Source organism: Armigeres subalbatus, chromosome 3 (genome assembly GCF_024139115.2).
Source record: "Armigeres subalbatus isolate Guangzhou_Male chromosome 3, GZ_Asu_2, whole genome shotgun sequence".
In the NCBI taxonomy this organism is placed as follows: Eukaryota; Metazoa; Arthropoda; class Insecta; order Diptera; family Culicidae; genus Armigeres; species Armigeres subalbatus.
Genome location: NC_085141.1, coordinates 210,358,155 through 210,383,819, shown reverse-complemented (window position 1 = coordinate 210,383,819; position 25,665 = coordinate 210,358,155). Strand labels below are relative to the sequence as shown.

Genomic DNA, 25,665 nt, shown 5'->3' with positions numbered 1-25,665 from the left:
TTCGTGGACATATGTAGTTTCTTAAACAAACGAAAAAAAATCATACATTCCTGAACAAAATTTTTTTTCGTATTTTTTGCCAGAATACGTATTTTTGGAAGAGGATTCAGAGTATATAAAAATCTCATTCTGGCCAAACATGTTACATATGCAGTTTCTCAAACAAACGGTTCAAATGTTGTTTTGCCAAATATGGCATTTGACCGAATAAACCATTTAGCAGAAGCCCATCTAGCCTCAAGTTATTTCGCCGAAAATGTAATTTGGTCGAAAGGTACATACTGTTGAAAATGTCGTTCGGCCGAACCGTTCGTTTTGCTGAAAAAATCTGTTGGCCGGTAAGCTCATTTTGCTGAAATGGACATCTGGCCTAAAGTGTCGGAGTGTTTTGCAGAAAGGTCATTTTCATGCCAAGTGGCTCTTTCTGCAAAACGATTAAAGGGCATTTTCGGCTAAATAATCTAGTCCTCATAATGACATTTTCGGCCAAACGACAGTTTAAGCCTAAAGAGTTGCTAGGGCGAACAACTTTGTTGGCTGAATTACGAGCTCGGTCGATTGTCGCTTTTTGCTGTATGTAGAGATGTCGCAAATTAATCGATTACTTCGATTAATCGATTAATTGTTGTGATAATCGATTAATTTTGAATCTATTACTTCCCAACGATTAATCGATTCAATAATCGTCAAGAATCGATTAGTTACTAATCGATTTATCGAGATTTTACGACATCTCTAGCTGTATGTCGCTTTCGGCCAAATTACATTTTCGATCAAACCATTATCGTCTCAACGAGATAACGAAACCATGGACAAACGTTTCCGCCAAATGGAATTCGACTTATTGTGTTATTCGGCCAAGCGGCATTCGAACAAATGGCTTTCGACTAAACGACAGGAAGGGCCATTTGGCTGAAAGGTGTTTGGACAAATAAACCATTAGACCCATTTGGCCGAAAATGTCATTTAGCCGAAATGGATATACGACCGAAAATATCGTTTGGTCGTTTGGCCGAAAAAGTCGTTTGGCCAAATAGGTCATTTGACCGAAAATACCGTTTGCCGAAAAGGTCATTTAGCCGAAATGACCGTCTGGCTGAAAGGCCATTTAGTCGTATGATCCATTCGGCCAAATGGCCCTTTCTGTCAAACGGCCATTACCACCATTCGGCAAAACGACTATTTCGGCCAAAGAACCTGTTAGAGACAACGGTCTTTCCGGCCGATTGTCGCTTTGGCCAAATGAAATTTTTGGTCAAGCCGTTTTTCATTTATAACCGTTTCACCCGAAATATCTTTCCGTCGAATGATTTTCGGCCAAACGACCCTTTCCCATTTTTTAGTAATTTTCTGAAGAATTTCCTATGAGCAAAACAAAGAATGTCCCATAGAAATACAAAAAAAGGTTCGAAATTTCGAAAAACAAAACAGCTTTTCGTAAAAAATTAAAAGTTAAATGTTTAAATTCTGAAAAGGTTTAGTGGAAATACCGGAAAATTCCTCGTGGACTTTTTGAAGAGTTTCTATACACGTAGAAGAATCTTGTACGATTGAAACAACTGTTTCGTTTGTTGGAACAACGATGACATTGTTGTTTCAACACTGATTCAGTATTATTTGCAGTGTTAGTACTTTTCGTTTCGGTGGAACGAAAACAAGCGATTTTCAGGCCGAAGGAGAATCTTTTTTAGCAGTCTGTGGCGAGAAACATATTTCTCTCGCTCCTTTTTTCTCTAGAGCAGGTCTGAAAGAAACGAAAATCGTGCCTACTTGATGAAATTCTTTTTTCGTTTTATCATTCTTAGCCTCACTCATTTTTCACGAAAATTCTCAGTTTGCGTTTATAAAAAACCGCAACGGGGTTCGAACCCAGAACACCAAACAAAAATGGCACTGGATTGCGCTCACTCTAGCCGTACGGCTACGTGACTGCTTGTTGGGATAGGTTATTTGTTCCATAAAGGCCACTTTTTTGCATTGATGAAGGCACGAATAAAAAGAAAGATTAAAGAAGTAAGGAAACGAGCAAATCAACTTTTCGCGGCTCTGCCAGTGAGGGATAAATAACTATCCCTTATCAGGATTTGTTTCTATCCCGCAAAATGATTTCTCGGTGAAAATCTGCGTGAGCGAGCATCCTTTGCTCGTGGGAATTAGTAAGCATTACGATCTCTGATTATTTGACAGTGATAGCTGGGCATGGTTAAAACAAATATATACGAGAATTGAATCAACTAGACTGTGTCTAGTCTGATGGTGTAGAAATAAACCAGTGAACTATCGCGTATGGTCTTGATCTTATATATAGTTCACCGTTACTTAACTACAAGCGTTTACTGAGTTTGTCGAAGAATTGGTTCCAAAGATATAATAACTGCTCGCAAAGTCATTCCCGAACAAGAATATAAAAAGTCTAAGAATCGACTGAGACAATAAAACGACAATTTTGACAAATTTTGTCGGAGAAGATTAATTCAATCAGATATTTCTTTGATTGAATATTCAAACAGAAAACCTTCGGAACTTGCTCCAGATATTAATTCGAAAACCCCTTATGAAAACCTCATAAAATTCCCTAATGAAGTCCATCGCAAATTTCACCGAATGTTTTTCCAAAATTTCTTTGGGAATTCCTTCATGAATTCCTCTGAAAATTTCTTTACGTATTATTTTAGGAATTTAGTCGAAAATTAATTTAGGAATTTCTCCGATTTTTAGGATTTATTTCGTCAATCTATTTAGAAAATCATTTATTTTTTTTAAAATCCTTCCGAAATTTCATTTGAAAAATCCTTTAGGATCACGTTCGAGAATTCATTTCTTTGGAAGATTCATTAGGACTTCTTCGGAAATCCCTTGAGGAAAATACTTTAGAAACTCCTCCGAAAACTCGATTGGGATCTTCACTGGAAGCTATTTCATTCTTCAATGATTTCAAAGGAATTCCAAAGAACCACTAAGATGTTTTACTAGAGTTTTCAAAGGATCCGAAGGAATATCTGATCAATTTTCAAAGTAATTTCCGATGGATTTTCCTATAGAATCCCTGGAGGAATGTCCGAAATAATTTTTGAAGGTATTTCCGAAGGAACTCTTGTTGTTTTTTGAAGGAATTTAAGATGCAACATGCGAAGAAATATCTATTGCAGTTTTCGTTGAATGCTTTACGGAGTTTCTTCAAAATTTATATGAAAAGAAGGCGGAAAATCAGTTTAAAACAATTTTGGCATAGGGGAAATTACGGCTTTGGCAGGTTTTGTTCTATTATTGTCAGGGGGGTTTTTGTTAACCAAATTTCAAGAGATTCGGCCACAATATTCTTTAGTATGCAAAGAATGTTTAGGCCAAATTCGAGCATAATTAGTTACAGAAAACCCCCATGACAATAATAGAACAAAACCTGCCAAAGCCGTCATTTCCCCTACTTTAATTTCAAGAAAAGTATTCAATTTGGTGGGTCACGAGCCCCTTCATCCCTCAGATTAGCTTCTCCAGCGCAAGATAACAGATAACAAAAATAATGTCTCTGAATGATAAATTCAGACTCTAAAAGATGATTTGATCCCTAGACAAATGTTCATGACAACTCATGTATGTATTTAAATTACTGTGCTACATATACAATATTTGATTGTTATCTGTAGATACGTAGATACCGCAAAGAAGCTTTAGCGTTTCATTTGTTTCATAAAATATTATTTTGAAAAAAAAGTGAATAAAAATCATTTCATATTTCTCCCTCAGTGACATCAACTGAATCAAAATTTTAAGCAATCCAAAAAACGGTTTTGTTTTTATTAGATCTGTCATTGGCACATACATATAAAAAAAATGAAATAGATCCGATCCGAATCAAAGAGGATAAAAAATTCAATTTCTTCCAATCGGAGAAATTGAAACCATTTCTTACGAAAGAAGATAATAAATGAACGGCCGGAAAGCCTATCGAAATAAGTGGATTCAATTGGAAAGGAGCGTTGAAACCAATGCCAAGCTACGGAAAATGGTTTCACCCGAGTTTGCCATCAGCAGTTTTTTTTTCTTCAATCGATTCAATTAATCGCACTTTTTTTCTGAGGTCCATCGTATATGATCCCAAAGAAAAACGTTTCCGAATTGCAGTGCAAGCTGAAAACGGGAACAAACGAGAAAACAGGAAATATAACTATTATTCAGACAATTACGTAATTGCAAAAACAGAACGAAGCAAAAAAAAACGTCATGGAAAGAGCTACGACGATGGTCGAAATAATAATAGCATCGCTGCGCTAGAAGGCAAAATGGAGATTCCATCTCCATAATAATCGCAGCAGCAGCAGCAGCAAGACAAGAATATTACGCTGGAATGGCAATAATTTTCGTCATTCAAGATGGTTTATGTAGGACACACCCAGACATACTTTCGCTTCCCTGCTGGGTTGAGTTTTTGCGCGTTGCCATCGAGCGAGCAAGCGCTCGCCTGCTCTAGGTCGGTCCATCCGTCGGCTCTCGGGCGCTGATTTGGTGGAGGCGAACCGAAACCCCAAACCGTTTTGACTAACTTTAATGGGGCGGGGGGGTTGGAGGATATGGAACCCATTATCCTTCCTTATCGCCCAGTCGTCGTTGCCTCGTGGCGGTAGCAGCGATGGGGGATAAGGGTAGTATATAAAACGTAATAAATTTTGGCTAGGATACGCCAGAATTCCTCCCAGACAGCAAACCAATTCTCGGTGCTGCATCTTTTAAGAAAACTACTCACTCGGTTGGAGGGTTGTGGCTGCAGTTGAATGGATGGAGTACGATATCTTGGTTGAATACCGCTACAAAAAGTTTTATGGTGCGTAGTTTCTTGGAAGAAATTCGAATCAAGGAAAAGACCGAACTCGTCATTCCATGCAATTTGAATGGTAAAATACAAATGATATTGAACTTATCGGAAGATCTACACTTTTATTCCCTTTACTTCCACTGTCGGACCAAACGAGAATCAAACTTGCCGTTCTCGCATATGAATAAGTTTATAAAAAAGAAAATGTGGTTTAAAATTTGTGATCAAATCATTTGTAAAGTTGCATCACACTTTCAAAATTTTAGACCTGGAAAAGCTTAATTTGATTTGAAATCTCTCAAAGTTGGTGGGGAGTAGAATTAGAAACTTAGAATAAGAAGTTTTTTAAAATTAATTTTAGAATTCAAAACGGTGACGGCAAACGAAGATAAGTTCGAAAAATGTTAATCTCATTGCCTTTCACAAAACGCTGGTAATGCCTGCTAATCATTAGTTATATAAAAAGTTATCACGTTTGCTGATTGACCTCAATTTTCCACAACGCAAAATTGTTTGTACAGATTAGATTAGATATGTACCCCGTACACTGACAGATATTTAGACTCCAGTAAATCAATGAGTGATGACCTGAAAATGCACAAACCACAATCTAGTCGATATTTTGTTTTTTCGTTTTATATTGAGTCATAACATGTATTCAATGCCACATGATATAGGAAGGAAATATCATCATCCATCCGGTGCAGTACCAATACCTTTACTTCGTAACTACTGGAAGATAACAAAACGATGCATGGTGTATCTGCACCTTGTATGGTCATAACAAAACTTTGGTGTTTACAGATTTTTTTTAAGATAACAGATATAAGATTGCGCTTTGCATTTTGAAGTGATGCCATTGTTCACTACACATACTCGTTTCGTAAATTCAGCTCTCTACTGCATAATAAAGTTACGAATACAATTTGCGTAGCATAAATAAGCATTCATGAGTAGTTTTTATAATATCCTCGGTTGCTAATCTGGCCACCCTTGGAAGTCAAACTACTCTCAATACAAAAATGATTCTGAAGCGTAGAGGATCCTAAAGTACAAATAGATCCAGTATACTTTCTTCCATCATTCTGTCATCCGTGAAGAAAGCAGCACCACCAAGGTCTGGGTGGTATTCGATGCTTCCTACAGAAGCACAAAAGGAGTATTAAGGAGTCCGTAAACGGTCTTCACGTGGATGATTTCTTGTCTGGCGCTACATCAGTCGCTGAAGCGGTAAAACTTCGGGATCTTTGCTGGAATGCAATTCCGGGAATGGGCAAGCAACATTCCAAGTGCACTTCAAGTAGTTCCGAACGATAATCGTGCTCTGTAGTCTTCTGTGGACTTCGACAAGGACCAGTCTATCGAAACTCTGGATTTACTCTGGAAATCTCACTTAGAAGGCTAGTAATTGTTATTCCAGCTGTGTACTCCGTTTTGCATAGCAAAGTTGCTTGACCCTCCTGGTTTAGTTGAGCCAGCGGTGGTCTGTGGAGAAATGTGTATCAGACATTATGGGCCTTGAAAAACGAAAACCAATACGACTGGGACAAAGTATTTTCAGAAAAAAGTGGGTTAACTGTTTAACCCGAGCAGATTATTGAATGCTGATTTGTTCCGGCAATCATTCGTCAGTGAATGCTCCAACAAGCAACAACGAAAAACGCTGATATTTTAATCCCCGCCTGGACCCCACTTCAAAAGTTTATGGGGAGACTGAGAGAGGTAATCAATTCGGCCCAGAAACATTCAATCAGAGTTTTGGGATATCGCAAGATACCATTTGAAGCCATGAACACATTTCATGTCCAGATAGAAACCTGTCTTAGCTCACCCCATCTAACGAAACTCTGTGACGATCCGTCAGTGTTTTAAACAACCTGTTCAGGTATAAAAGAACTAACTAACGTTATCGTTGATGATAATCCGCCACCAAAACATTGGCCTATTGTACGTGGCAAGGAGCAGCATTCAGGGAATCATGGAGTAGCTCGGGTGGTCACATCCGGTTTACTAATTCGACCCAATGCAAAAAAAATGTTTTTTTGTCAATTGACTGCATCTGCGGTATGGCCACCGCAATAGACCTAGAGGTGTTCACAAGGATCAAGCTGGCCTTCGTTCCCGTTTACTATGCTACAAATTCGTCAAGTCGAAAATTTTAATTTAAGGTCCTTTGTCTGGGAAGGAAGTCCAGGTAAAAAACTATCCAATACCATTTACCAGTTAGAAACCGGCTACAGGGTCTAATTATTATTATTCCCTTTAACTTCGGAGTTAGACTTCTAAGATGGTTCGCAATGTGTGATCAAACTAGATTGACTAGCGCTAGAACAACGCAACGTATGCCTGTCCAATGTTTGAAATCAAATCCAACAGCAGTTCCACGCAGGCCAACATCATCAACATGTAACAGAAGCATTCTACTACGTATTGATGACTCTGATCCACGTAAAAGTACTATCAGACCTGAGATTTATCAAATCGACATTCGCATCCCGCCCATAAAAACTTAGCCACTTTGAAAATTAATATTGAGTTAATCATCATTCACAAGAGTCAGTTTTGTTATTAGTTGATGATGAATTAGAAACCTGATGGAAATGTATTTTGACCTATAAGATCGCATAAGAATATTAAACGCCTAAAATATTGAAGATTATTTAGTGAACGCTTCTGAAACTTGATCAAAAGACGAGCTCGGTGGTCTAGTGGCTACCGCTTCTGCCTTATAAGCAGGAGGTCGTGAGTTCAAATTCAGGCTCGTTCCTTTTCCTACTTTGTATTTCTATCTCAGTTCTTTCTGTATTTCACGTTCTACCAAAACGATTCTTACTGTTATAACCTCCCACACAATCCCAAAACGCCCCTTGGCACCTATGAGAGTTCGTAGAGTTCTCTGTATCTTTATTAAGTAAGTGTGCAACTAACCATCCTTCCCCTTCCTCATGCATTCGCAAGGACTTGGCCAGGACAGATCTCGACTATTGGAGAGTACATTACTTCCATCTAAGAGATAGTGATTAGTCCCAAATCAACATCTGTGGTAACGGATGAAAGTGATTCTACTCTCATACAATAGACTTGGCTTATACCACCTACTAATTTGTGCCAAATGCTCAATTCTAATGCTTCTGAAACGTAATCAAAAGGCCAGAGCGGGCCAAAGTTCAGAACCATTCACCAAGAAATTTTCAACCTACAGTTTTTACCATTACATATTCTGAAGCTCATTTCAAGAAAACCCCGAATACTATCTTTATGGGCCTATGGCCTACAAGATCCAACAATTAATGAGTTTCCAAACATTACATGAGCTTCAATTTGATGATGGGTTTAGGAAGTCTTATGGTCGATCTTCATGTCTTTGGTAGAACCTCTTTGATGATACCCTTGCATAATTCCTTTCGAAGCAGCTTGTTTTTCGTGTTATTTTAATGTCATCATGGGCGCTCAAAATCTACCCAAGCAGTTTCTTCGACTCACATGGAACATGCGCCCACTGCCTCATCGTAGAAACTGAATCGGAAGTTTTTTTTTATCAAATGTGCAGTGGCGTCGCGTAACCTCACTTTTTACCTGTGCACTGGCCCGAAAAATGAAAATTATGTTAAATGGGAAATGGGAAATAAAATTATCAGACTCGTTTAAACTAATCAAATTCTAGTTGTTGTATGCTTGTCCGAACACCAATTCCTCAAATTTAAACCCAGTGCACAGGTAGATTGAGGTTAAGGAAACGCCACGGCGAATATGTATAAGAAAGTATTCAATCCTCGGTTCATAAACATGACAAGTTAATCACTTTTGAAGCAGTTTTCCAGCCGAAGGATCATGTCATTTATTAAGACATTGTTGAACTGGTTGATCTCTCCCATTATCTCTTTCTTAATCATATAAAATCTATATAAAATGAATCTCTATCTAACTCTTACAGACTCGGAAACTACTGAACCGATCGGCGTGAAAATTTGTTTGTAGGGATTTTTTGGGGCTGGGAAAGGTTCTTATGCTAGTTTCAGATCCCTCGCCTTCTGGAAGGGAGGGCTTTCATACAAATGAAACACAAATGTCTACATAACTCAATAACTAATCAAGCAAATGGAACCATATTTGGCACGTGACGGTTTATGAAGACATTAAGACAAGAAATGTTTCTATGGAGGTTCGAAACCCATCCACCATCCCCTTTCTGGAGAATATATTTATTCTACTTAAATTAATTGGTAATGCAAAAAATCAGAAATTTAGTCAATCTAAGGCCAGACGGGCCGGGTCTGCTAGTCCTAAATAAAATTTAAAAACGAATTGGCTTAGATTTTAAAAGATTTATCAAAAATAAGAAATATCATCGAAACCACCGATCAAATAAATGCCAGACTGTTTGAGAAATATTCCAATTTTTGTTTTAAGAGAACTTAGAAACGATTTTTAAGATCAAACACCTGCTCAAGGAAAAAAAATCTTATGAAAAGGGTCTGGCAATGATTTCATACATAATCGACTGTAATCTACAATAAACAAGTTTTACAAAGGTTCCACCTGCAATTCGAGAACCTTTCCTAAATAAAGATGGATTTGTTTTTTTTTTGTTTTGGAAATTCTGGAATGCAGAATAAAAATACTTAAATTATAATGCATCACATTTATGAGTGTTCATTATTAGAAACAGTTTAGGTATTAGAAATAAAAATATTCAGTATCAAAAGTATTTATTCATTAGAGATTTTAGAAGCTGAGACTGAGAGATTCAATTTTAAAGAGAGCTGTGTGTTTTATAAAGGAATCTCATAAATCATCGCTCATCGCTGAATTCCGATTTTAAGGAGGGCTGCACTACATCCAGGGTTGTTACGGGGATCCTGAAATATTTTCCGCGCCAAATCCGCGCCGACTAAAACCAAATCCGCGCCATTTCCGCGCGACATTGAATCCATTCCGCCCCAAATCCGGGCGATCCAGATTTAAATTCCAAGAAAATACACGTTAAATGTCGATTTTTGTATAACAATTTATTGAGTCTTCTCTTCAAGTTCTTTTTTTACAATGTTACTGATTTCAAATATAATTTTAAACTGCAACATTGTTTGTATCAAAATGCCAATAGGACTAATAAAACCGCAGTAAGTATTACAAACCTTCTAAATGGCCTTATTCACCACTAGAAGTACTGAATCTAAGGGAACAAGAACTAAACAGTCAAAACTATTTGCATAAGCATCGCTTTTTGGAGTAGATGATGGCTTTGGCATGTTTTGTTCCGTTATTGTCAGGGTTTTTTTGCTGATAGAACTTTATAAAATTCGGCACAAGGTACGTTGATATACAAATGAATGTTAAGGCCAAATTGATTAAAGATAAACGTGGAAAATATAAAAAAAAATCTGCCAAAACAGCAATTTCTTTTGAAGTAATTGATTATGCAGCTTTGTTGTAGTTATTGATCACAAGCCAAACTTGCTTAGATGTTAAGGAATTAGACAATGAAGCTCCGTTTTTTAAACAAAAATTCTGTAAAACAAATATTTGAATTCATATCAAGAAACAAATAATACAAAATCTAACGTAGTTACTAGAGCTCAGTTGATTTTTAAGTCAGAATCAAGCGTAAATTCCTCCAAAAATTCCGAAAGAACATTTTTAGAAATTTCAGAAGAAATTTCTTTGGAAATATGGCAGAATAATTTGCGTAAACTTCAACAGAAATTAGTCCGTTATTTCTCCTTCAATTCTTGTAACAAGCTTTTCGAAAAGTTCATGCAGATTCTTTTTTTACCATTCTTACTGGAATTTCATTCAAAAACTCCGAGAACTCCTGTAGAACTCATCTTTCATGCGCAGATTCATCCCAGAAATTTCTGCGGGTCATCCTCTGGAAATTCTCCCCGAAAATTTTCATGGAAATATTTGCAGAAATCCAACTGCCCTTGAATCTGCTGAAGTGCAGAAGTCGCTCCAAATTATCTGTGGGAATTCCTCCGAGTATTCTTACAAAAATTCCCCTGGGAAATTATTTTGTAATTCATTTGGGACTCCCGGTTCTATTTTTGAGCAGTTATTGAAGAAATTTCTGTGATCATCGCTCCTATAACTCTTTTGTAAATTCAAGGCGGCATCATTTTCGATTTTCTATAGTCATTCGTGCGGTCACCACTCCAGGAAATTCCTCCAAAAATGTCTTCATATTTTTGCGGGTTTTTAATGCTGCAGAAATCCTCTTTACGATGTGGAAATTTATATGCAAGGAATTTATACACGGATCATCATAAGGTCCTTGTGGAACCTTCTTAAGGAAGTTTCTTGTTTTCTGTTGGTAATCCTGTAAAATCGGAGTTAACTGAAAATATCATGAAAACCCGCCAGAAATAATCTTTTAATTTTTGATCGACTTTCTGCGGAAGAACTTATTAAAATGAGACATCTGCAATAAATCACAGAACATTTTTATGTTTTCAATTGTTGTATAAACCCTTATTCGTTCTAGATGAATGTTATAAAGGAAATATAAAATGTTACAATATTATGATAGAATTCCTGACGACTTTTGAATAATGATATAATATATCATGCTGAGTGGTTCATCGTAAAAGAAACAACCAATCAGGAACTGACAAAAATCTTGAAATTACAAATAAATTGACAAGATGAAAATGGGTGTTCAACTGTTCATGTCCTTCAATAGACATGGTTTGTGTGCGTCGTGTTTTAGAATGGATTTAAAATGACAGCAAGTGGCGTATCTCTCCTCATAACATTTGTTTAAATAATGCTTGAGAGTGTAATGCATACCATTAAATAAGGACTTGGACATATCCGAAAAATAATGTTAATAACCTTGAAACGTAAATTTGTTCTCAACAACACTTGCTAATGATAATAAAGCCCATCTATAGATTTTTTAATTTTCAAATAAACTTCCTTAGATTTAGCATTTCATTTATTAAATTTCCACCTAAAACTAAATTCGCGCCAAATCCGCGCGAAACCCTAAAATCATTATGTGAATCCGCGCCAAATCCGCGAAATCCGCGAGAATCGCGAAATCCGCGTAGTCGTAACAACCCTGTACATCAGACTGATTTTTTTTTGTTCAAGGAATCCAGGAATTATTATGTTTTGAAAAGATTCTAAAAGCATTATTCAAATCCAAAATTTACATCATGGAAAGAGATCTTGTAATTCCCAATTATATTATTATTCTATGAGCTTAAACTGGAATCCGTGCCTACTAAAATGAAATCTGAGAAGAATCGAGTAACGAATAGAAGAACCGAGGCTAAGTAAGCAAGAACTATGCCTCAGACAAAAATATTTTTATAAGCACCATTTTATGGAGATGATGATTTTCGACATGTTTGATTCTGTTATTGTCAGTGGTGTTTTGGTTGATCAAACCTTATGATTTTCGACACAAGATGCATTGATATATGAAGGATGTTCAAGTAAAATTAGATCATATTTGATTATCGATAAATTTGACAATAATAAGAAAATTCTGCTGAAGCCGTAATTTCTCCTGAAACAATAAATTATGCAACTTTGTTGTAATTATTGATCACAAGACAAACCATCGAATAGATTACGTAATAAAACACTCTGTTTTTCTGAATAAAACTTTTGAATAAAAAATATTGGAATTCGTGTCCACGGCCAGAAATAAATAATCAAAAATCTAACATGGTTCTAGAGTTTGAGGCAAAAATTCCTTCGAAAAATTTAGAGGAAGATTTTCGAAATGTCAGTAGATTTTTTTTTCAGAAATTTCACGGAAATTTCTGCTGTTTTGTTTGAGTTCGAGTTCTGCACAGAAAACTCTCCTTAATTCTTCTAATGGGAAAAATAAATTTCTCCTTTTTCCAGGAATTCATGTGGAAATTCCGACAAGATTTCTCCAGGGACATAAACAAAAAAACATCCGTAATTTTCCGCGAAAGCACCTGTGTTCTTCTTCTTCAAAGGCTCAATGGCAAAAATTCCTCCGAGAACTCCTACAGAAATTCATCATTCGTGTGCTAATTTATGCGGAAATTTTTCCAAAATTCATGCGGTGGATCCTCCTCCCTTTGAAATTCCTGCGGAGCTCCAACTACTCTTGAAACTTTAGAAAAATAGCATTTTTTTTGGGGGAAATTATTCCGAGAATGCCTATGGAACTTCCTTCTGGAATTCTTGCGAAAGTTCCTCTAGGAATTTAGGCGGTAATTTATTCGGGATTTTTATTTTGCAGGATCAACTAAATCCTCCGAAGAATTTGTAAAATATCTTCTGAAAGTACATGGGAATTCCTGTGGAAATTGCGTTGAGGATTCTTCAGACATGCTTTGGTAAATTCCAGTGCTGCAACAGAAGAGGACAATGATCGCCTGTCGCGCATTAAGAAAAGTAATCGATTTTCGAGGATGGATAATCATAATCTTTTCAATGACATAATTTGTTATATTATAACATACTTTTCATGTAACACATCGAGTTATATTTTTGTTCAACATATATTTAGAATTATTTTTGTTAAAACTAGAGGAGATTTTGTTACAATTTTAACTACTAATGGTACATGTTTTATAACAACCGCTGTTGTAGCTGGTGTAATAGAATAACAAGTTCCAATATAAAGCTGTTACTATCTACTGGTCGGGTTGGCTTCAGCAGTAATAACTATATTGAAAAGTTAGTGGAGTCTGCGCGATCTCTGGTCGAAGACGGTGTTTTTTTTAATCCGTTAAACAAATCTCGGGTACTTATTCAAAAGGACGTATGTGATTTTGTAAACAAAGATTCAAACGTCGATTTGTCCAATCTGATAGCACTCCCACGCAAACCATCACCACAGACAGATGTGGGAATTTCTTTCGTAAACTCCATCGAATGTTCCACCAGAAATTTCTCGGAATATTCATCCAGATATTATTTCAGAAATTCGGAAAAATCTTTCATATATTTTATCTCGTAAATAACTTAAGAAATTCTTTTGGGCATACATCAAGAAATTCCTTCAAAAATCCTACAATGGTTCGTCCGCAAAATCCTCAGGAAATTATTAAACAAAATCTTTCGGAACTTCCTTCACGAATTACTTCAAAAATTTCTTTTGGAATTCTGTCAAAAATTCCTTCGAAAATTTCTCCTGTTATTCACACGGATTTTTTTTTCCAGGAATTCCTCCAAAAATTTCTCTCGAAAGAGTTTACCTTAAGGAAGCAATGCGGAAATTCCCGCAAGAATTTCGTTGGAAATACATACTTTCAAAAATTGCTTTATCCTTAATAATTTCTGTAAATTTCTTGAAAAATTCTTTCAAAAATACTTTCGTAAAATCCTTCGGAAACTCCGCCAAGGATTTCTCTGCAAATTATTTTAAGAATTCTCTTCGGAAATTTCTTGGTAATTTCCTCACAAATGTCTTAAGAAATTCATTTGGATTTTTTTTTTGGGAGTTCTTCCAGGAATTTCTCAAGAAATACTTTTCGAATTACTTCAAGAATCCCATCAAGAATTTTTTCGTGAATTCATTTGAATTTTTTTTTTTTTTAATTCCTTTGAGTTTTTTTAGGAATTTATTCGGAAATATGAAAACTGTAAAAAACTTCTTAAGAAATTGTTCTGAAAATTTCTTTTAAATTTTTTTCTTTTGGAATTTTTTTCAGAAATTTCTAAGAAATCTCTGGAAACTTCTTCAAAAGATTTGAGAATTTCCCAATGGATTTCTGGCGGAATTTCCTACATTCTTAAATTTCTCCAAGAATTCCTTCAAACATTCCTAAAAAAAATCCTCCGGAAATTTATTCTTTCAATGAAAGAATTCCAGACGAACTTTCGCTATGATTTTTTTTTTCAGAAATTCCTCTTAAAAACTTTAGCAGACGCCTTAAGATGATTATAGATTTAATCCCGTAGTGAATTTTAAATGCATCACATGTTTTCCTACTCCCATTTCCAAAGGCCATATATGACGTAACAATGTTCGTAAAGTGCTGAAATTGATGTCGATTGTTCACCTTCAGTAAGTAATATTCCATTGATTCACCTCTTTATGCAAGTTACGTTTCTCTCAGCTTGCGCTCTTAAACAATATTCTAAGAAGCACGTGATAACAATTGTTTTGCAAATTACTTCGAAAATTCTTTTGGAAATTTATTTATGATTTTTTTTTGTAAATTCCCTCAGAAATTACTGCGTAAAACCTTTCGGAAATTTCTTCGAGAATTATTATAGAATGCCTTAAGCGATGTCTCATGAATGTCGTAAGGAATTCATTTGAAAATTCCATCAAAAATGTCTCCAGAAATTCTTCTGAAACAACTTTGAAAACCTTTAGGATTTTTTTCGCAAAATTATTTCAGAATTCCTTTGAAGTTTTCTTCAGGAATTTTTTAGTCATCCTTTATAAAAACAGTCATATCTTTAGAAAAACAATAAGACTTTCCAAAGAACTGCATGATTTTTTTTTTTTGGAATTCCTTAAGAAATTCCTTCAGGAAATCCTACGAAAATTCTTGCAAAAATTCCTTCAAAAAATCCTTTAGGGATTCCTTTGGAGATCGCTTTGCAAATTTCTTTAGAAATGCATTTGAAAATTCCTGTTTTTGATAATTCCTTTAGAAATTTCACCAAAAATTTATTTTGAAATTCCTTCGCAAAATTCTTTGGAAACCGCCACGTTTTTTTTCGAAATTACTTTAGCAAATTGTTGTTAAGAATTCCTTTGGTTTTTATGTATTTATGCAGAGATTTCTTTACGGAAACTATAGAAAACTTTTCAATGAATTCCTTCATAGATCAAAAAATCCTTCTAGAATTTCTTTAACGTTTTCCCGCCCACGACTTTTTTCAAAGTTTTCAATAGCAAGGAATCATCTTCGAAAAAAAATGCTAGAAGAAATGTTATTTGGACTAGCTAAAATTAGTGGAGAACGAAAAAAATAGTTTTTGATTGTAAATCAATACAACTATTGATTATTTTCAATAATTCAAATATGTGTACTTAAAATTGATTATATTTGCAGTCTAATGGAAGCATAACGATGTGCCAAATATTGCCTTTTTTTGTTGAAACAATTTTTTAAAGGTTAGAAGGTGGAAAATTTGATGGTGCTCTACAGTACAGACACCATGGGCTTGAGAGGGTTAAAGGTTCCTTCGAAAATATCTTGGGTTATTCCTTCGAAAATTCAGTTAGGAATTCCTAAGAAATTCTTCTGAAACTCCTTTGAAAATTCCTTTGAGAATTTCTAAGGAAAATTATTTTAGAATTCCATTGCAAATTTCTTTAGATTTAGATTTTTTAGGAAATCATCCAAAAATTTCTTTAGTAAAACTTTAGAAAACTTCTTAAGCAATTGTTCAGAAAATTTCTATGGAAATTTAGGACAGTTTTAGAATTTCATATGAGAATTTCTTCAGAAAATCCATCAGTGATTCCCTGGGGAATTCCTTTACGACTTCAGAAGTCAAAAACTAAAAAAATATTAGAAATTCCTCTGGAAAGGTATTCCTTCGGAAATTCCTTCATAAAATCTTTTAACATTTCTTCGACAAATCATTTAGGATTTTCTTCATTGAGCAATTCCACAGGAAATTCCTTTGAGAACTCTTTCAGAAATTCTTTCAAGAATTTCTTCCGAAATTATTTCAGGAATTCGTAAACATATGGCTTCGGGTGTTTCGTTGTAAATTCATCGAGTAATTTAAACGGAAATTCCTTCGGACATTTCTTGAGAATTACTTTTAGCAACTTTGCCATGAATGTTTTATACCTTTGTAAATTTCTCGAGAATTTCCATTAAAATTAACTTAAGAAATTCCTTTGAGAATTTATTTAGAAATTGATTCAGAATTTATTTAGAAATTGATTCAGAATTTTTTAGGAATTCCTCGAAGGAATTCATATAAAACTATCGTATTAATTCGTTTGGGACTACCTTAAGAAATTCCTTTGAAAATTTCTAAAGTAATTATTTCGAAAATTCCTTTAGCAAATCCATCCATCCAAAAATTCCATTAGGATTTTTTCTCAAAAATCCTTTCAGGTTCTCTATCGGAAATTCTTCCTAAAGTTACTCATGAAATTCCTCCAGGAAAATTTAAGAAAATTCCACCAAGAATTCCTTTGGACACTAGTTTAGTATGTAATTCCTTTAATGCCTCTGGAAATTCTTTCCCAAATTCATTCAAAAATTCCATCGAGAGTGTCTTCAAATATTACTTCGATAGTTTCGTTCAGTTCCTAGTAAAATTTATAAGCAATCACTTCTAATACGGAAAAATGGCTAAATCTTACAGTAAAAACTCCTTTAACTTTCCTTGACTGAAATGTTCACTTGGAGAACTTACATTTTTTTCAAGGCAGTATTTACTCATTGAGTTAGGGAAAACTTCTGGTAGTGCGAAGTAATCAAAATCCGCTTCACCACCAACCACACAGTTATCATGTGAGGGATATATACGTTTTTAACCATGAAATACCTATTTTCCAGAGGGCACATACACAAAAAGTACGTAGTATTAAAACCATGCTACATGCTACATACAACTATTTATGAATCGCATCACTGACTGAATAGTTCACAGTATTTCAAATATTTTACGCTTCACGTATTTCCACGATACGTCTTCCATGATGGATTGGACGCATTTTGTAAATAATTATATCCTGTTCTGTTTTTGTGTCAATTATTTAAATTTTAAAGAACTTCAAGCACTAAGCTCACATATACAATCTAAAGAAAATGCTAATTGACCATCAAATTATTAGTGTGAAAAAACTCATCAATCAATAACATGCTGTAACGTCGTAGTTTAATTATACTATGACGGCATTAAAAACTTTTCTAAAACCTCAAAGCAGAAAACACAATGAGGCTTCAATATTTCAAGAGATCTGATAACAAATCGTGTTTTGTCATGTTTCAACACTGAAATATTAGAACAAACAGAATTATAGTCACAAATTGTCTCACCCGATTTCTTAAAAAAAAAAATCCCCCGAAATCACATGTCCACATGCTAACATATTTTCGCCATGCAATCCACGACGTGGTAGTGGTGGACGTCCACATGGTTGGCGCATGAAATCGCATAGTTTTATGACCCAATCAGGTCTATTTGTTACGACGAAATTATTCCTAATTCGATCTTAAAGCACAATCGAGGTCAATCACATGCCATGGCAGAGAAAAGATGCCAAGAAGACCGCACCGGTCCAGGAAGCGTTCCAATAGGCCGACAGTCGGAGTCACATGTTTGGGGAAATTGCGTATCGAACTCACCAGCTGGTGCCATCCTTCCCCCCATTTGATCACTATTGATTTAATGTGATATTATCGTCATGTTGCCGTTGATGGTTTGATTTCCAATTATTCACTCAAATTCGCGAACATATATTCCACGTTGCCTGCCAGCCTTTACTTTTTTTGCGGAAGCCCAGCTCAGCTCGGTCACCAAATCACACTTGCTCACGCCATCCAGACCATCATCACTGTATCACATTTTTCGACCGAATTCCACCAATTACATTCAATTCCGGAACCAGGTCAGGCCACAGTTCCGGGATTCACTCGGATGCACTTTATTTTGGATGCAATCACCCGCAAATTTTCCACAATCCAGCCCATCACTCACTTCATCCTCCTCCGGATCGCGAAAAAGACCCACAGAAATTCGCCTCTTTTCTTCTTCTGCTTGCTGCTGCTGTTACTACTCTGCTGTTGTTGTTGTGTTGCGTTCTTCCCGCGTCCTCCCCTTTACCCACTTCCTTCTTCCAACACTTCACACGACCAATGCCTACTACGGCCAGTGCCAACTGGAACCGCAAAATCCGACGTTCGGTTCTCTTGGATTGCAAAAAAATCGAACCAAAAAGCACTGAAAACTCGTAATACTTCTCTCCGGCTAATGATGGGACGACTTCACTCTGTCTGGTCAGCATCAGCAGGCCACTCTTCTGCGCTTCGAACCCATCGTCGGAAAAGGAAGAGGAACCGAGCGAATAGAAACTGACGTCCGAAACTCACAAAACACTCCGCGCGGAGCCTTCCGGGATTTGGCCGAACTCCCCGTCTATTCTCTGCTGTTTTTCTGGGTTTGGTCGGAAATCACTACTGTCCGCCGCGTCCCTGGGACCAGATCCGGGTCAAACACGCGAAAAATCACAGCACAGAAACGTAGGAAATCTCCGTCTTACTTAGTTCGTCTGTCGTGTCGATGAACCGCGCTTAGAAGGTGAAAAATTACGTGGAAAAACAAAAACCGTCTATGCCAAGAGCGCTACCCAAGTGCTGAGTTCCCGAGAGATCTTCACACACGCGACGGCGGCCATTTTCTTTTCCCGAACATCAAATCGCACTCGACGAGCGGTTCTCAATGCTGCTGCTGACGATTCGCTCGCGCACTCACACTTCGCCCCATACCTTCCCACATTCGTCGTCGTCGTCGTCGCGACGTCCAGAAGCCCGATTCAACCAAACGTCGAACGAAGCAAGCAACTTCTTCGCATTGATGGTTGTTCCTGGCCTGCTACTTTACTTTCTGCCGTATACGTCGCCGTTCGTTCGTCGTTCACGCGGTCCCACGTACCTACATCGAAACGTATACACCAGCATGCCATGCAGTAGCAGCAGCACCGGAGAGCAGAGAAACCATCAGCAAGAAGTCCACAAACAGTGGAGGAAGGGATGCCAGATCAGCTGGATTAGAATGTGCATGATATTAATGGCGATGTTTAGCCATAAACAGATTTTTTGGATACATTTGTTGCCAATTTAATAGTCCCTCAAATCGATAGAAAACTTCTACTGTTGCTGATTTTTTGATCATTAGAATAGCGATGATTTAAAAAGCATGTTTGCATTTTTTAAATTTGCAAAATAAAATTACTTCAGTAATACTGAAGTTGCAATTGACATAAATTCCTAAACATTTCGAGAACTAGACCAAAGCTTACCGTGAGATAAATCGAAATCTTGTAACCGTATATATTATTATTATTAGGCCTGAGTCTATGAAACCACTTTCTGCTAAATAATTCTAATAAATTTAGAATAATATTTAGCAGAAAGTGGTTTAAGTTTCATATCAGATGAGAACCTATTGATGACTTTCTACTGATATTTTTGTACCGACGATTTGGAATTATTCCGCTTTTTCCATTTTACATGTTATTCGAAGTATTATAGGCCATCAAAAATAATTGTTACCCTAGTATTCAATTTTAATATAACTTTACCTATGTACTTTTAAATCAATCGCAATACTTTTCCTTCCGTAACGTAACCAGGCTGTCGGCAACACTGCCCATGTGCAGGCCGTCCACCCATCGAGCAGTGAGTATCTGAACAAGTTCACCGTTTCACCGATAGACGGTGCATAAGAATTGAAAACGACTACGCCGTACCGATGTTCGCTGATCCAAAGCAAAAACATATTTTTTGGATTGCACAAATTTGGTACTTATTCACCCATAGTCTACTTACCGGTACTTCTGCACTCACTTTGCTCTTATCACTTTAGCTAAACTTTATCCACTTCGTCTGTCCATTTAGCACCGGAGCAGATTCGAACATTTTGCAGCGTAACCACTTTCAATGCGAAATGGCTGACATTTTACTCCACACAATACTCGACGAGTCGAAAAACTAGAAAACATACGCACACCACTCCACCTCTCGGCTGCTCGGCACTCTCGCCACGGCCGTTTTGCCCACAGCTGAACACGTGTTTGTGAATATCTTCTTCCACTCTGCTGTACGGCGTGGCTTGCTGCGCTCGGCTACATCAGGATAGATACCGCTGGCCGTCGCCTGCTGTGGTGTGCGGTGAGTAGCGGCGGCGGTGATCCGCCGTTCGTTCGTCCGTCCGTTCGCTCGCCCTTTCCCGCTCGCTGGCTCGCTCTAGCTAATGGTTGCGCTGCGGTGTGGTTATTGCTCTCCCGCTTGGTTACTTGGCTTTTCTTGTTTGGCAGCCGTCGGGGCGACTATACCCTCCCGCAACCGTCCTTCGTTTCGTTGGTCTGTTCCATAATTTCGTATTATTATAATTTTTGTGAATAGAGAGAAGACTTCGGAATGGAAGAAAAAACTAGAATGGAAGAGCACGGATCATCCATTCACCTACGAGGGCGGTGGTTGCTTCCTTGCATGATAACGGGTCAATGAGTAATAATTACAGAATCGCATGGTAATGAGCGTATTCAAAACAGCTGATTGTTCGGAAACGAATGACTAACGAGCATTACTTATTCAATAGAAAATTATATGTTGAGGGCTTTAGTGGAATGTATGTAGGTAATTATTTTGTTATAAGTATTTCATTTCACTTGGAACATAGTGATTGTCAGATAACATGGATTTTTCAAAGAATCGAACGATTGTGTTCCAATTGATTTCCGATTTCTTAGGAATTTGGAAATACTATGGATTTTGAAGTAACATTCTTTATAACATGCAGGGGTATAAGTTAACAGATTGTCGTAAAGCAGGTAGGACCTATACAAAATGGCTAAATTTTCCGGATTTTCCCTCATCTTCATAGACATCATAGGTTGACCCGCTAAGAAAAATAAACAAGTTTTTAACACAAACTTAGAAATGCCAGGATACTATTTTTAATGGTCTATATCAATCGTAATGAAATGTCTGTAAACCAAAACCAATAGATCGGGAAAACTAAACCAAAACCAACAGATTAGAAAATAAATTGACTTAAGGATTTCAGTGATTTCTTCGTCATGGATGGTCAAGATATTAAGTAAGATTTTTTGAAGAATTAATCGCTGAAGAAGATCATTGGTAACTTCTCATAAAATTCTTCTGAAGCTTCTTTAGATACAATTTAGAATTTTTATCTTTTTTTCCTTGTTGGGTATTTCAATCACTGCGACCATTTATTAGATCTATTGTGATATATGCCCCATTTGATCTAGCTTTGTCATGGTGACGCATCATTACTATTTAGAGCAATTTCATTACCTCGACTATCAGCGTTATCCTAATGCGGTATTGTGGTTCTGATGAATCGTCCTACCATATTGGGACTTGTTCCCTAAACCTCTGCTCTGAGGGTTCTATCAGCCCTTTTGTTGAAGAACTGTAATATCTTTCTAAAAATTGCCGGACAATGGCAAACAGATATTCCGAGTCTTATACATGTATGCCGCAGAAACAACATACATCATCTTGAAGTTTTCCTCACAGCTTCAAGCGATATCGGCTCTTGCAATGGCCTGTTATAAGACCTATGTATGTGTTAAGATCTTTTTTTGAACGATCTAAAATTTTGCGAGTGATAAATTCGTTTGGTGTTATGGGAATCTATGGGAATATCCATAAATTACGCTAGGCTTAGAGCGTTTGGGGGGGGGTGGCGGTAAATCATACAAAAAGTGTAACATAGGGGGAGGGGAGTTGAAAATTAACAAATTTTTGCATTACCTAATTTATTGATCTTCCCTATGTTCAAAATCTCTACGGATTATTTTAGAAATTTCTTTAAAATTGAAATTTTGATAAAATATACCTCGATTATATGGTAATGTTTTAACGTGAAAATTTAGTTTTTCTTGTTTTGGAGATGAGCTGTTGAATATTCTACCTAGCAGAATAATTCTAGGGAATACTTCACGAGTTTGAAAAATGAGCGCGTCAAGAGCTTTCCCGGAGCCGAAATCATGTTATACAATACAATTTTTCATGATTCTCAAAAATTATTCAATAATTTTAGTTCTGGGAACCGAAAGACTCGCGGTTTGATTGTTTGATAGAACGCGTTGGATCTTCTTCTTCTTCGTTGGCATTACGTCCCCCACTGGGACATTGCTGCCTCAAAGTTCAGTGTTCATAAAGCACTTCCACAGTTATTAACTGCGAGGTTCCTAAGCCAAACTACCAATTTTGCATTCGTATATCATGAGGCTAACACGATGATACTTTTATGCCCAGTGTAAGTCCCGCCACGTCAAGAGATCCATCAAGCCCCTACAGCCCCACCAAAACGCATTAGAATTGACCGCACCTAAGCTCCGTCAAGGGATTGTCATTACGACGAATGTCCGTATAAAGGTCAATCGATGCAGGGACAACGAATCGGGAAACGTAAACAGTACTGAAATTCAATAAAACAAGAGTAGGTATGATTAAAATCTCTTAGAATTAAAGAAATAAAGATTCGATGGAATATGCTTACCGGAAAATTTCCAAGATTTTTTTTCTCTTCATGTGTGAGTGACGGAGCGCGAAAGATTTTTGACAGATGGGTTTGCCGGAATTCGGATCAATGAATCGCCTGCTTTGAGCGTGCTTACAGCGGCACACGAGGAGTTAACTTTCTGAAATCAGTATGGCGAAAAGCATCTAAGGTTCGATTTCTCAAAATTAAGCACCTTCATCGAAAAAATATTTGGTAGGCGTAGTAGCGGACACCATCCTTCATTACCGGTACCAAATAGTTTTTCATGAAAAGTTCCTAATTTTGAGAAAAGCCGCGTTAGATGTCTTTCGCCATACAAATTTCTCGTGGTTAACTCTTGCTGGCTATTTGGGCATATACGATAGCACCTGGATGTGGAAGCGGCGGGTAGAAAATCAGCCACTGCCAATAATTCATTCTGAATTGCCGAGACTGAGGCAAAGTTGACTGCCGAATCTCAGTAACATAAAGAAATGTCGTGTTTGTTAACGAGATATCAGTTAAAATTAGTCGGTCATGTTCGTCAACTTGATTTACCGAGATTAAAATTGTTGATTAAGTGTGAACAGAAAGCAATTGGATAGCATTCCACGCCGGAAGCAATTTGTTGCGAGCATAAATAAGTGCCTGACAAATTTGCTACACTTTTTGCGCACATACAATCATATACACACTAGAGTGGAGCATCTGGGCATTTTTTTTCAAATCAATGGTTTTTCGAAACTTTTCGGGGTCCCAAACAATTGTGTAGAATTTGGGCCCGATTGGTTGCTTCCTCGATTTCTGCATCGCGTTTGAAGTTTGTATGAGAATCAGTAAGGCAAAATGTACATTTATGCAATTTTACTTGTTTTTACTTCAGTTTATCGTAAACCAAGTGGCACATTGCATCAAAGTATAACTCAAAGAATGCCGAAGAACTTTGCTGAAGAAGGTACGTTGCTGAAACGTCGACAAAAAAGTTACAACGTAAAAATGTATTTTGGCAATAACATCTGCAATAACATTTGGGCGAACATACACGTAAAAAAATTTAATGTTGTTTATTATTAATATTTCTAATGCTTTTTTTCCAAAGCAGGCGCTTAATGATATGTATAAGAAAAAGCTTATACATCGCATTAGTCGCATACATTCGGAAACTTATACTTTTCATTAACTTCTGAATGTTATTAGCTTTTTGATATGGGGTCATTCATTAGGTGGCATAATGAAGAGTATAAGTATTTTCGAATGTTTTTTTGTCATAACATATAAGGTTATTTTTTTACGTGTAGCATAGCATAGTTACGGTGTACTTCGTAGATTGGACACTAGTGATACTCATGTTTTTCTTTTGAAATCCTTACTCAGATTGCTATCAGAAATCAAGATGGGTGTGGTCCTTGATTTCAATCTAGGATAAAAATCACAAAAGCATGAGGATTACTACTCCTGGCCACGCCCATCTTCACCGTAACTTGGGAGGGGAAGGAAGTGTTGATGTAGTACTTACTTAACGAGAGGCCCCCGACTCAGCGACACCCTCATAAGTACCACGGAGTTGGTTATTGGGGAGGGTATTCGTTGGGTCAGGATTTGCCTGTAGCTGACAATGTGACCGTGGTAGATCTTACACCGCAACACTCCACGTCTGCAATAACATTTGGGGCGACCATATAGCCTTTACGTATACTTAGTATACGCGAAAGGTAAAAATCTATATAATAAAACCTTTGTCTTTCTCGTGCGTTAACAAAATAGTATTTCGGTCATAACTTCTGAGCCTATAGTCCGATCATGCCAATTTTCAATAGGGAACAATGCAATTTGTTGCGCAGCAATCGGTTGAGGGTAAGTCCTGAAAAGTGAGCTAGACTTTTTCTTAAAAAATATATTTTGGCCATAACTTCCAAGCCCATAGCCCTATCTGGTCAATTTTCGATAGGAAACAATATGGCAGGATTCTGCGTCGAAAGCAATCTGTTGTGAAGAAATCGGTTGAGGGTAAGTGTGGGGCTTATTAAAAGAAATTTATCATGTGTCATTATCGTAACAGCTATCGAACAACGTCTCTCATGGTATGCCACCTATCGAGAGTGTATACAGGCATGATAAGTGAGAGATTTTCTCATTCTCCTACATACCGCTATTGACACCTCGAGGCATGCCAGTGTAGTGTTAGGGTGAGCACCCAGATAAGACTCACATGGGGCGAGCGACGTTTGGAGAAGCTGCTTCGGCGGCAGGGTAATAGTGGGTTGAATCCTGTGTGAGTGATCGGCCTGTGCTGATGAAGGAGTGTCGTAGCGGGTAACCGCTATGGTCATCCCAAGGCATGGCGGAAGTTTGTGTGTAGAATACACATGCTGAGGAAGGAGTGTCGTAGCGTAGTATCTGTAGGCCCCGGCAGTTACCGCTAGACTCCTCCAGAGGCATGGCAGTGGAGTGGAGTGAGCATCCAAGTAAGTCTCAAATGGTGTTTTTTTTTTCTTCCCAAGCAATGGAGGGGGAATCTGCTCAACAGACATCCTGGGTTGTCCAGGAAGTGCGGGGTTAGGGACCACCTCCATCAGCAAACGAGGGAGGCAGGACTACATCCCCAACCCGCTAAACCGTTTCCATTGCCGCCAAGCCCCTAGTCACTTCGGTACAACCAGAAAGTAATGCTTCAAAGGGGGGCCAGTGCACAACGCACCCTC

At 37.2% G+C, this 25,665-nt stretch overlaps 1 protein-coding gene across 6 annotated transcripts in view; it reads right to left on the bottom strand.

Annotated features, from left to right (window-relative positions):
- The window catches only part of LOC134228053 (uncharacterized), a 229,213-nt gene extending 208,789 nt beyond the window's left edge, over nucleotides 1-20,424 (bottom strand). For 2 of the 6 annotated variants that reach the window (XM_062709818.1, XM_062709819.1), the window contains exon 1: nucleotides 18,425-19,324. The gene's annotated coding sequence lies outside the window, so the exon portion shown is untranslated. Of the gene's footprint in view, nucleotides 1-18,317; nucleotides 19,326-20,274 lie in introns of those variants that run through there. The other 4 variants (XM_062709817.1, XM_062709815.1, XM_062709814.1 and 1 more) reach the window with 4 other exon arrangements.
- Between the last annotated feature and the right edge of the window lie 5,241 nt (nucleotides 20,425-25,665).